Raw genomic sequence first — 13,695 nt, forward strand, 5'->3', positions numbered from 1 at the left:
GGTGCGACCTATCCTATCATTGGGCGACACGTGTCCAGGTTGTTATACCCATTCACATGGGACATATAGCTCAACCTGTCAAAAAAGGACACGCGTCTAGACGGTTATTGAAGATCTTCTAGAAGAGGACAGGTGGCCCAATCACCTTCCTACGTCCTTCGGCTATAAATACCTTGTCAAACCGTATGAGGTATTGATACGCTCACTTGCATTCTGACTATACTTAGTCTGTTTACTTCAGTACTTTCTCCATTTACGAACGTTACTGATTCTCACGCCGAAGGGTGGTTACAGGAAGACCCCCCCCCCTCTTGTCATTTTTATAACGAGACTCACGGTGTCTGTTTTGCAGTTTCCGGTCATTGGACTTTGGGAAGTTACACTCATATCTTAGTCATAATTATTGTACTTTACCCTGTGGACTCATTAGATCCAGGACCCATACCCGTGGATTGGATCCATGTTTCTTCAATGATCAATTTCATTGCATAATACAGTTTCGTTTGAAATAAAAAGTAGTAAACCAGTAAACTACCCCTCGTAAACAATAATGTCACTACATAGAGTTTACTTAGTTCTAGTGAAACCTCTAATATTAGTGTGAATCACATCCCCTTTCTAAACAAAGTCGAAATACAACCCCATGTTTTAAATTATCACTTTGATAGTGATTTTCACACAAAACATGTAGTTATGAACTAAACTGAACTAGTTCGATGAAAAAGTTGAAGCTAAAACTGATACAACCAGCGGTGGTTGTTTTGGTTCAACTCAAAAGAATTCTTGTTTATCAAAATGTTTCTTGTCCAAGGGTAATCTAGGATGTTTTTAACATATAGAGCTTGTTACAATAGAAGGATTATCCAAAATTATTTTTTGACTTAACTTTCAAGTGTCAAGCCTAAAAGCATTGTCCAAATTTGAGAACACATCACAAACATTTTGATGAAAAAACTACTCATTTTCAAAACCTACTAACCAAGTTTATGTAAGAAGTGGGTCACCATATTAATAAAATATATTAATTAAAAAATTAACTCCAAATTTTCCAACAGTTTATTGTAGGGATGAGCAAATTCGGTACCGGTGTCGATTGGTACCAGAACCAATTTGATACAGTTGTTACCAAATTGGTACCAAAGTTTTGAGTTTTGGGATCAGTACGGTACCGGTATTTCCCGAATTTTACCTTCAACCGGTACCAAGAATTGGTATTTTCTTGGTTTTTTGGGGATTGGTATTTTCGGTACCGATACCGAGCTCATCCCTGGTTTATAGCCATATGTTATAACCGAGACAACCATATCTCTGACCTTGGGTTGTTTCTGATGATCTCCTTGCACCATTTAACTGTTTCATGTTCCAGCTTTTCAAGCTAACGCACGATTAAGAATATATATTGTTAGCAAATGAAGTGTTATAGAAGATTAGACGAGTGAACCTGTGAAAGTGAACTTACAAGGACTACTGCATTAATCAGTCCCATTTTTTCCGCTTCTTGAGTAGTGTAGAAATGTGCCAAAAACCACATCTCTCAAGCTTTTTTTAGGTCCTACCTATTTAACCAATAAAAAGAAATCGACTATCGAATTATTTAAGGGGTTTTTTTTTTTTTTTTATTTTAAAGTTATAGATAAAAAAAAGCTCACCAATCTTGACATAATTGAACTCCCACAAACAGCATCAAAGCTTCCCACATTTTAGACATTAGATGATAACGAAGAACAGTTTGTAATAATATATAAGTGAATTTATGTGTGTTGACCAGCTTACCTTTGGACCAGTTTGACCAAAAATAGCGTTATCTACAGCTGTTGTAGGATCACATATCATATTCAAAACATGTTCTCCACCAATAGCATAGTCTGCAACCTTGTTTAAAATAGACAATTTTATATTATTATTTCCAACATTAAAAGGTTACATGAAAGAAATCAACAAGATGGTGAAGTAGGAACAGCTTAATTTACCATAGCTATTATTGGCTTTGGAAGTCGTCGAATCTGCAACTGTAATGGGATAAAAGGGATCTTATTAAATTAGTTAATAACGTTATAAATATGTATATCAGGTTTGACAAGAGACATGTCTCATGAAATTGCATTTAAATCAGTACATTACAAAAATAAAAGAAAATTATTACTTGCAAATCAAGAACATTTAGATGACTAAAATTCTTGAAATAAGCATAGCCATCACCACCACTACAAAAATCCTTGGTTCCCTGATGCACTCATATGTTCAGAAAGCATCGGTTATAGGTTCGGTGTTAGCTTATAACCGAACAAACCAACCCACACTCACCCATAGTTAAACAAATTTACATTGCTATTAGTCAAGATAAAAAGTGTACCTTTCCGGTGAGAATAATGACTCCTATTGTACCATCATCTCTAGCATAATTGAAAGCGCGAATTAATTCGTTAATTATATGCGGTCGGAATGTGTTCCTCCTCTCAGACGGTCGGAATGCGTTACTCCTCTCGGACCTGTTTATTGTTATCTGCAAAAAAAAGGTCCATAAATTTTGATCTTTTAAACCTAATAACTTATTCTAGAATCTAGATACCAATGTTTATCAAATTCCGTACTTCTTGATGCCAATTTATTCTCTTCTCAAGTACCTTAAGTAAAGAACGCATAATTCATATTTTCACCGATCATTAATCGGTCTTACTTTCTGCATTTAACCAAAACCGGACCAAGTAAACTCAAACCAAACCAAATCTGTAAGGCCCCGTTACCGGTGCCTCACATTTGGACGTTGGATTTACTCATAAACACAGTTTTAAATATCAGAGTTAATTAAAACTCTACGCGGAATATAAAACTTTCATAAAACATTACATATCAAAACATAAACATGTCTTAAAACATTCCTTGTCTTTCAATATTAAAACATTAAACATAAAACAACATGCGTCTTCAGATGCCAGACTCTTATTCTCCTGCCATGTGTCCCCGCTCAAGCCAGCTGTCTCATTCTACTCGCCTGCGTGCATACTAAAAGTCAGTTACGCTGAGTGAGTTCTAGTTAATCATACATCATACAATACATTCACTTACTTTCAATCATGCATCCGAAGATACATAATAATTACTTTACTAATTTACTTTTACTTCATACTTTCATACATACGTACATACTTTATTACTTTCATACTTTATATTTACTGTCCATTCTATCTCAGATATTATTAGGGTCTGATCCCTTCCTTTTCTATCTCAGATATTATTAGGGTCTGATCCCTCTTTTCTTTGTCTATCTCATATATTATTAGGGTCTGATCCCTCTTTCCTTTGTCTATCTTAGATATTATTAGGGTCTGATCCCTTTCTTGTCTATCTCAGATATTAGTAGGGTCTGATCCCTTTATACTTCTCTATCTCAGATATTATTAGGGTCTGATCCCTTTTTTTCTCTATCTTAGATATTATTAGGGTCTGATCCCTTACTTCTTCATCTTCGTGCATTCTGTCTTTACATACTCATAATATATACATACATTCTTTACTTATTCATACACATTCATATATTATACATATAGCTATCATACACATTCATCCATTTCATACATACCTCCCTTATAAATACGTGCAATATCCGAAGATCGTTCACGTACCGACAAGCTTTCGTTCACATTCAAGATTTACATAATTAAAAAAATAAAAGCATACATGGCATACACTTACCATTTAAGGTAAGTGTATTAACTATCACATCGAGTATGCACACAGCCCCGAAAACATAACAAGGAAATGGGGCTAGAAACTCACCTGAATGCGGTTACGTTCATCATTAATCGTAATCTCTTTCTTGAACTGTGCACGGCTAACTGTATAATATTTACATGTATCAAATATACTATTACTACTCATATACTACTCATATCGTATTTCTATCTTTATATAACCCATAACGAACTGGGGTTCGGGGGCAGCGCCCCTGGCAGAGGGGTTCTAGGGGCGGCAGCCCCTAGCGAGGTCCAAGGGGCAGAGCCCCTGGCTCGGGTTAAGCTGTCTTAACACATTTTTCACTAGGATTTTAAGTTATTTTTCTAATTCATTAACTCATTCTTCATAACGAATTAAGCCTGATTCGCTATCTGATTTGTCACCTTGCATTTATGAGCGGACATAATGTAAGCGAACATACATGTTAACGAACTTCACTTACGCGAACTTAACTTAAGCGTACTTAAGTTCAACGAACTTAGCTGTACACGAACTTAACTGGAGCGAACTTATCAGTGGCGGACTTGTATAAGGTGAAGTTAAAAACATGCGAACTTGCATGTAGCGAAGTTAACCACAGGTGAACTTGTATGAGGCGAACATATCAGTAAGCAAACTTAATGAGCAGCGAACTTAATCAACAGTGTTTAACTAGCAGCAAACTTACCCAGCAAGCTTGCTGTAGCGAGCTGCTACTGCCAAAACACGCCTCTCGTGATCGTAATACGCTTATCATGGTTCAGCCTTAGCCCCAACCGTTCCCTAGACCGATTGCGGCCCAAAATTGACTCGGACTACTCATAAAGTTTGATCTTTTAAGTTTTTAAACGTTCCAATTAGATATAGTGTTCATTTTAGACGAGCCGCACCTGTTGCAGGTCCATTAAGTTCGTTTTAGCATCAAGTTTACAACTTTACGTTTTATTTACACCCGATCTAATCTCGTTCTAAGTTTCAAGGCTAAACGTTTATAAAAACGTGAGGCCGATCTAATCTTTCCATATTTGCCTACACACTCAAAAACACACACATACACCTACACCTACACCATATATACGGCCGAGAGAGAGAGAGAGAGAGTGAGATCTGAGTCCAAACGAACACTAGTTGGTGAGTAGATCGTTACTACACGATATATATACAAGATTGAGAGTTCGTAAACAAGCTAACCAAGATCAAACGAACACGTAAAGGTATTTCTTTTACCTTAAAGTTCACGTTTTGAGTGTGTTTTTTGAGTGTGTAGGCAAATAAGGGGATATTTATATCCCTTAAAGCCCATGGACCTAAAGCCCATTCCCTTTAAACCATCTTAATTAGTCCAAGTCCATGATCTTTTCCTTATTAGATGCTAGTTAATATTATTTAACACACGACAACTTATCCAAATCTTTCTTTATTTAATATTATAATATTTAGGATGTTACAAAATCGTAGTAATTTTTGTGGGTTCCTGGTTCTGAACTAAATTGAAGCTAAAATTGATAAAACCAGTAGTGATTATTTTGGTTCAATTAAAAAGAATTCATGTTTATCAGAACTAAGCATTCAAAAAGAACCAATAAAAATATGCAAACAAATAGAGGTTTCCAACAGCAAAACAATACTGAATTGTGGCTGTAATTGCTGTCTAAATTACCTCCTCACAACCCTAATTTGTTCCAAATCACCACATATAAAATGAAAGGTCTAAAATTAAAAGCATAGGTCTTAAACACAGTACCGTAATATGGTTGGTGAACAATTGGGATTTCAGTGGACTAACTATTTGGATTTGGTTTCCTTGTTTAAACAAGATACAAACTGAGAATTAAAAGGAATCGTAACTGAAATCAATTAAAGGAATTGATTAAGATTGCAACATTTGCATTGATTGCAATTGAATGTTAACATCGTCGGAAGTTAATTATAACGTCGATGAGATGAACGAATAGTTGCCGCCGGTGAAGATCATTAATTTTAGCGACGTCTCCATTAGGGTGGCTAAATGACTATTTTATCCATTTAATATGTTTTATATGTAATATAAATATAAATATAAATATAAGTATAGATAAGAATAATAATACTAACAATTGAATTATTAACTTTGTGCTTTTTGGAAAAGCTCCATTCATGAATTGGGTTTTGCATGAGGCAACCTTCATGGGCTAAAAGCCTAAAACCAACTAAACTTTATTAATAACTGGTAATAGTTATATTTAACAACTAGGTTATTAACCCGTGTACGACACGGGTGGAAATATTGATATTGTCATTTGAAAGGACAACATAAGTTGTTATATGTTATTCGGGACGACAACATATTTAAAGTTGTAAATGATATTGGTACGAAAACAAATGATTGTGAAACACAAAGATAAACCCAAATAACATTCAAATTACAATCTTTGAAAACATAATCAAAGGTTGAAATGTAAAATTTATAAGCTGCAAAAAAGACTTCCTTATATAACATATTTATTCTTTAGTTGTAACTTTGTCTTCCTTGTTTAATATAAGAATTTTAACACCGCTCTTCGCTCTTGATAAAGCTACATAGAGTTGTCTATGTGTAAACACTGGTTCTTTGAGATATATGTCAACTTTTGCTAGAGATTGACCTTGACTTTTGTTAATGTTCATTGCAAAACAGACTACAACTGGAAAAAACTATCTTCTCTTCAATTTAAACGAGAGTTTCTTATCTGAAGGTGTTCGACCATAACGAATTATATAAGTGCGATAACCAGTATTAGTATCTGAAATAACTTTTGCTTCAACAAAACGCCTACCTAAATTAATTACTCATAATTTAGTTTCATTACACAAACCGTTATTCTGATCCATATTGCTTATTAACATTATTGGCACACCGACTTTTAAAACCAATCTATGAGTCAAAATAATTTCGGTCTTTTTGATTTTATTTAGCATAATGTGTTTATGAAAGTTTTAGTTCAAATTAAAATATAAAAAAATAATTGGTATGATTTTACTTAAAAACCAAAAAAACTATTTTTTTATATAGACGACAACTAAATTTGTGAATTTTGTTGCTAAGTTTGGAAACAATATAAATTGAGAAAACCAAATATAAGTAAAAAAATAATGGAGAAATATATTTGCGCCTCTAATTAACATAAATTGATTCGTATACACATCTTAATTAAAACACATATTTTAATTGGTTTTTTAAAAAATAAAATAGTATTGGATACTGAAAATTCTGTTTCATATCATTTTTAAAAAAGAAAATAGAAAAAAGAAATGTGTAAATATATATTCGGTGTTATTAAAACTTTGTTTGTCAAAAAAGGTATAATGTAGTTAATAATAAATATATTAAAAATCGTTTATAAATTTATGTTACAAGTGCCTAATTTTTAGTTAATACATATTAATTTTTTTTTACTATATTTTAGTTAATAAAAAAATTATATTAATACAATATAGTGTATTAACACATTTAAAATAAAATGGTACCGTTCAAAATGCTAATAAGTAGTTCTCTTGGTGTTGAAGTTGCACGTTAAAAAAATGCATTCTTAAAAAACATTTAAAGGGTAACTAAAAAAATATTAAAATAACTAACCGTTTGAATAACTCCTCTTATTGGAAGACGTTGATTGACCCCAAAAATTCCGTTCTTTTTTAATTTTGAACGAATTTATAATATAATATAATATAATATAATATAATATAATATAATATGAAAACGATGAACAACATAAATATAAAAACAGAATTTTATAGAGCATGATGTTTCAGTTTTGCTGACTTAATGAATGATTTTAATACATAAAACAGAAATATTAGAAAACTGGGAAACCAAATACTAACCTTAGTGACAATTATAGGTTATTTATATTTGGTGTTCATAAGATATTAAAGACATGGAAACTAAAAATATTACATAGGAAACCACAATAACACAACTTACTTTACTGGATATGTAGACTATTGGCTAACTTGAATCGACATAAATGATCAGAAATTCATTTATGTAAAAGTATCTAACCCAGTAATATATTTCTAGAATAGTGGCCCATGTTAGACATGGGTTGAAAACATATAAACAACCATAAATTTCATAACTAACATTTAAACCAACACAAATAGTTAACATAAGTTTGTAACCAAAATATTAAGCATTTAACTTGTGTACATAAAAAAGTTAATACTTACACAAACTTACTATATACCTAAATTAAAAAACCAAACGAAGACATGAACATGTTATAATCATATTAGCCCACTATCAACTTCTTCGACATTTCACAAAAAAAAATTTCATTTTGCTTCACAATCTAAAAAACAAAATAAAACATAGTAACCTGATTAAATATAGAATTAAAGTCTTAAGGAATTATGAGTTTCATTTCAACATTAACAAATAAATAAAGGTATATTTTATTATAAATTATTTTGTAATTAAACTTTTTTTTTAATTTCGATTCAAAGACTTTTTATTTAAATGTATTAAGTTATCGAAGTAATAAATTTTTATTCTACTAATTTCACTAATTAAGTATAATTAAAATAATATATAGCTAATTAAAATTAAACCAGTAAATTTTAATTTTATTACATAGAAGTCATTCCCTAATTAAAATTTAATTAAAGTGACTTTAAGCTGCAGTAAATTATCTTTCAAACTCTTTAACATCATTACTTTATTTAAAATCAATTTCATTATATAATTCTTTTTTCAACTGTATACATTAATCTTTACATTTATGCGTAATTAAAAATTGATTAAATATAAATATGGAAAGTTTGATGACATTGAATACTATTAAGAACTATAAAAGATTGTTGCAAAAGTCGTCAATTTCGGTTTTGTAAAAAACATAAATAAATAAATGTAAATATTATTATAAAAAAGTTTACATTTTTCTTGAAAATTCAATAACTAAAAAATATACTATTAAATTTTTTAATTATCACGAAATTATTGTCAACACTTTAGCATCATTACCTTATTGAACAATAAATTTATTAGATAATTCTTTTTTCAATTTTATACATTAATCTTGACATTTATGCCTAATTAAAAATTGGTCAAATATAAAAGATGGAAAGTTTTTATTTTCTATTTAGTATTAGTTTATTTTTTAATTTGGCCGAAACAATTTAAACAAAAGGGTAATTCTTGACATTTATGCCTAATTAAAAATTGGTCAAGTATAAAAGATGTAAAGTTTATTGAGATCGAAGAATATTAAAAATAAAAAAGAGTGATCAAATTCGGTTCTTAAAAACAAAAATAAATTAATGTATAAATGATTGAAATGTATCATTAAAATTAAATATGAAGAATATTTTAAAATAAATAAGTAATTATAGTAAATATCTAAGATTTTTTAAATGTAAATTTGAAATAAGTAATACACCACTTATTAAATTGGTTAAATAAATTAATGAGTTTTTAATACAAAACTTATTAACTTTCGAGTATAATCAAAAGAAAATTATTTAAAATTTCTAGCTACATTAAATTTGTCATTTATGCTAATTAAAATTTGGTTAAATATAAAAGATGGAAAGTTAGTTGAGACTGAATACTACTAAAAACTACAAAATATTGTTGCAATAGTAGTCATCTTTGAATTTTAAAAACAGAAATAAATAATTGTAAATATTATTATAAAAAATGTTCCATTTTTTTTGAAGTTCAATAACTAATTGTTAAAACTTTCAAGATAAGATTCCAAAATTTTAACACAGAAAATAAAGATTGTCATTCATATAAAAATGAATTAATTTATATGAATTGTCTAAGCTATATAAAATAAAAAATGATAGAAAATTAACAACTAAAATACATTCGTAATGACTAGAACAAACATAATCAACCTAATCTCCATCAAATACTTTTTCCATGCAATTAGACAATCTACCAAGTTGGGCGGCCATAAATTGAAATTACTAAATAAATTAATGTTAGATACACTGAACTATTAAAAAAAATAGTAAGAATTATCAATGGATGTAATCGGAATAATTATCATAATAATTTCAATAAGGAAATAAATCAACAATATTTTCGCATATCTCAAACCCTTCAACATGTCTATTGAATTTTGGAAGGTGCAGGTGGAACTTTGTTGACCTAGTCCTACCATGGCTAGAGTTAGTCTCCAAATGGTTCTTAAACTGTAAATATGAATAAAGGGAGCTCTCAACATATAAAAATAAAAGTGTAAATATGAATTTCAAGAAATCTTACATTAATCAGAATACGCATTTGGTGACCAGGACCTACCATGGCTCGAGCTAGTCTCCGAATGGTCCTCAAACTTCATGATCCGACCTACCTAAGTAGCAGAAAAATATGTGCAACATATAACATGAACTGCAAATAATACCAACAATTCAAATAATTAAGTTTCATTCAAGGTACACCAAAAATAAGAACAAAAGAAATATATTTAAGTAGAACTGACAATACGAAAATTTTAACATGAATCATTCACTTAACCAGCTTGCATACATCCAATTCGCAAGCTAACATGCCTGCATAACAACCAAAAGACCAAATAAAGACAACATAATTAAATTAATATGTGAATTTCACTTACAAACAATAACAAACAATAGAAATTTGAATACAAAGTCGTGTTATAAGTTGTAACAGCTTCAGAAGAGTGAAAATGATGATATAAACAAATGTATGGAATACCGAATTTATAGAAATAATTGTTGAAATGGTTTTCGAAGTATAAGATGAGGTCAAATAAGTAGTGAAAATTTGAAATTTTAAAAATTGGACATCTAATACTTGAGGGTTTGACAATAGTTATTACACGGTTTTTATTTATAGATGATTTAGATTTTGAGTAAATACATTTAGTAAGGATATGATTTAATTATGTTGTTAGTTTTGGTCTAAATTTGAATATTAAAATTAAACATTCATTGTGTTAGTTTTGGTTTAAGTTTGAAATTTAAATCTGAATATTAAAAGTGTCGGTTTTAGCTAAAAGTTAGTTTATAGATAATTTAAATATCTTAGTATGTGAATTAATTGTGGGTTATTGATTAATTTAATTAATTTTTGAATTATATAATTGTTAACAAAATCATGGAAGTGATTGTTATATATGGAAACAATAGAGTTTATTCAATAAAACTCAATTGTTTTAATATATATATATATAGATTTTCATGGCATGACAGAAACCTCGTGTTGGAAAGTATGAAAAATAACAGAATAAAAATTTATATTATGCACCTAAAAAGAATGTGAAAAGAATATAGTCTCACATATCTTACTACAAGGAGAAATGAAATAATTGAATAAAACATAAACTTACACTAAGACCATATGATAGACATGCTAAAAATGATTCTTAATACATTATAAATGATTATTTCAAAACTTGACTATAAACCCAATTGGTTTGGGCCATATTTAAACTAAATTGCATGCTAATTATTTATAACTATTAGCGTTTGAAAAATTGTTCAATGTCTACATCACATGAACAAATAAACATATTTGCTTGCAAAAGTGTGCAGTAGCCCTATTAATATTGCGGTGAGCAGATTATCAAGTTTGTTTGGGAAGTAAGCTCTTGTTATTAATATAATGATTACACAATGTATGTTTCACAAATAACTTTATCATTAGCATTGTTTTTATAATAAATATGTAATGCATTTTTTTATAACGAATATGTGAATCATTTAAAGATCAAACAAACCCAAATCATCTATCAAGGTTGGCTTTAAGAGTCAAACTGCATGGATGTCTAAAAGAACTAATACTTACCATTTTTCAGAAACCGACACGAGTAGCATCAAGGGTTGACCGAATTGCCCCTACCCGACCATCTATCATGTCATACGGGCTTACAACATCTACTCCAGAACAAGCCTATAAAAAGTGCACATCTTCAAAACAAAGTTTAGAAACACTTTGTAAGACATATAACACATCACAAATGGAAATGCATATAACTCATTAGATGTTTTCAGAAATATACAACATCAGTAACCATGACCTACTTTCTAAGGCTTATACCGAAAGGCCCAACTCTAGATATATGATAACAACCTTGATACTGATAACATAAAGATCGAGAAAAGAACTTTAGGAATGCTATATATAAATGTCAACTATCATAACTTGATTGAAAATTTTGATTTTTTTTGGTTTGTTCTAGTGTAGATATCAGGAAATTTAACAAATGGTGAAAACAACTAAATGCTATTAGACCATCACCTTTAGAATCTGTAAAGCCAACTAATGTGTTGAACACTTTTGTTTTTCAAATTTTTCAACAAATGGTTGTACGGTACACACTATAATCTGCACATGAATGAATTGTGTCAAAACATAAACAATTTTCATTTAAATTATGAGAAAACGCATCATAATTATACGTGGTGCTTACCACAAAATACTAGAGAATCAGCAAGATAACAATGCATAGAATGTGTTCACATCAAAATTAGGGCAAATTAGCACTAACTACAATACAATAATATACTTTGAAGGCCACCTAATATTCGTCAATTGCACAGAACATTATGGATATCCATTTGCTTCTTCAATTATGGAAAGAATTCCACATCACAAAATTCAAAATTATGTTGGAGTAAATCAAAAAAAATCTGAAACAAAAAGCAGAATCACACAAAATTCTTTAATGATGGAAAAGAATGCAGGGTTTTTGGAGGAGAAAGTAACCTTAACAAACTGAAGATTCAAATGTACCTATAGAGTTAGGGTACCAAAAATACACAAATACCCTTAAGTACCACCCGCGGGACATATGGATCACCCGCATAACCCACTAAAGGAAGAAAGATGATACGTCCTAGGGACCATGCGCGGAAGCATCCAGGTACCCTCAGAAATCATCCGCAGGGTAACATATTCACCCGCTAGGATGTTCGGAAGGCAATGCCACTGGACAGCTGTAATTACCCAACTACCTTCTAGAAAAATTACCAAGATCGTTACTTGAAGAATACGTGACCCATCAACCAATGAATAAAGAACAGCTGGTCAGGTTGTTATAACCGTGCACATGGCCAGGGTTAACTCGTCCTATCATAGAGAGACACATGTCCAGGTTGTTATACCCATGCACATGGGACGTATAGCTCAACCTATCACATGAGGACATGTGTCCAGACAGTTACGAGAGATCTTCTAGAATGGGACAGCTGGTCCAATCATATTCCCACACTCTTCGGCTATAAATACTCTCTCAATTTGCATGAGGTATTCATTCACACCCCACTATCTACTTAAAATACTTAAGTACTTTCTCTCCATCAGAACTGTACTTATTCTCACGCTAGAGGGTGGTTACGGGAAGACCCCCCTCTTGTCCTTCCCGTAACGAGCTCACGGTGCTTGTTTTGAAGGTTTCTGTTACTGGACTTCCGGAGGTTGTGCTCATATCGTAGTTGGTTGTTGTTGTACCCTACCCTGTGGACTCATTAGATCTAGGACCCGTTAAGGGGATCAGATCGATGTTTCTTCATTGGCGCCATCCTTTTTGGTGTTAGAACTGCAAGAGTTTTCTGTTGGTTTTTGGTTTGTACGATATGAGTAAGCTTCCCGAAGGGCCGATGGAAACCTCTATATATGCTAGACGTACTGCTGATATCAAAGCACCTGGAGGTTCCACTCCAGGTGGCTTAGAGCATGTCACGGCGCCTGGAGGTCCTACTCCAGGTGGCCTAGGACGTCTCATGGCTCCTGGAGGTCCTACTCCGAGTGACCTAGGACGTCTCATGATGGAGACTCACTAGGCCCGTACAGAATTGGATTTGGAAGACGAGCTCGATAATTCTGGGCCGGTGAGAGCTCCTCGTCGTAATTCCAGAACCGAAGGAGTTTTTTCTCCTGAAATATGGTTACGTGCCCAGCAGGCGAATGTTGTAGCAGAGTATGAGCGCATGGTGCGTGAAGAGCGACTTTGTGCTCGTACTCTGAATTATGATGAATCTCCCAGGAGA

The 13,695-nt window shown here is 31.6% G+C and overlaps 1 pseudogene; it reads right to left on the reverse strand.

Annotated features, from left to right (window-relative positions):
- Positions 1-1,285: 1,285 nt before the first annotated feature.
- LOC143626440 (1,4-dihydroxy-2-naphthoyl-CoA synthase, peroxisomal-like) lies at positions 1,286-13,472 on the reverse strand (annotated as a pseudogene).
- Between the last annotated feature and the right edge of the window lie 223 nt (positions 13,473-13,695).

This window comes from Bidens hawaiensis, unplaced genomic scaffold (assembly GCF_021521415.1).
Source record: "Bidens hawaiensis isolate Kalapana, Puna unplaced genomic scaffold, B.hawaiensis_p1.1 tig00004364_1, whole genome shotgun sequence".
Lineage (NCBI taxonomy): Eukaryota > Viridiplantae > Streptophyta > Magnoliopsida > Asterales > Asteraceae > Bidens > Bidens hawaiensis.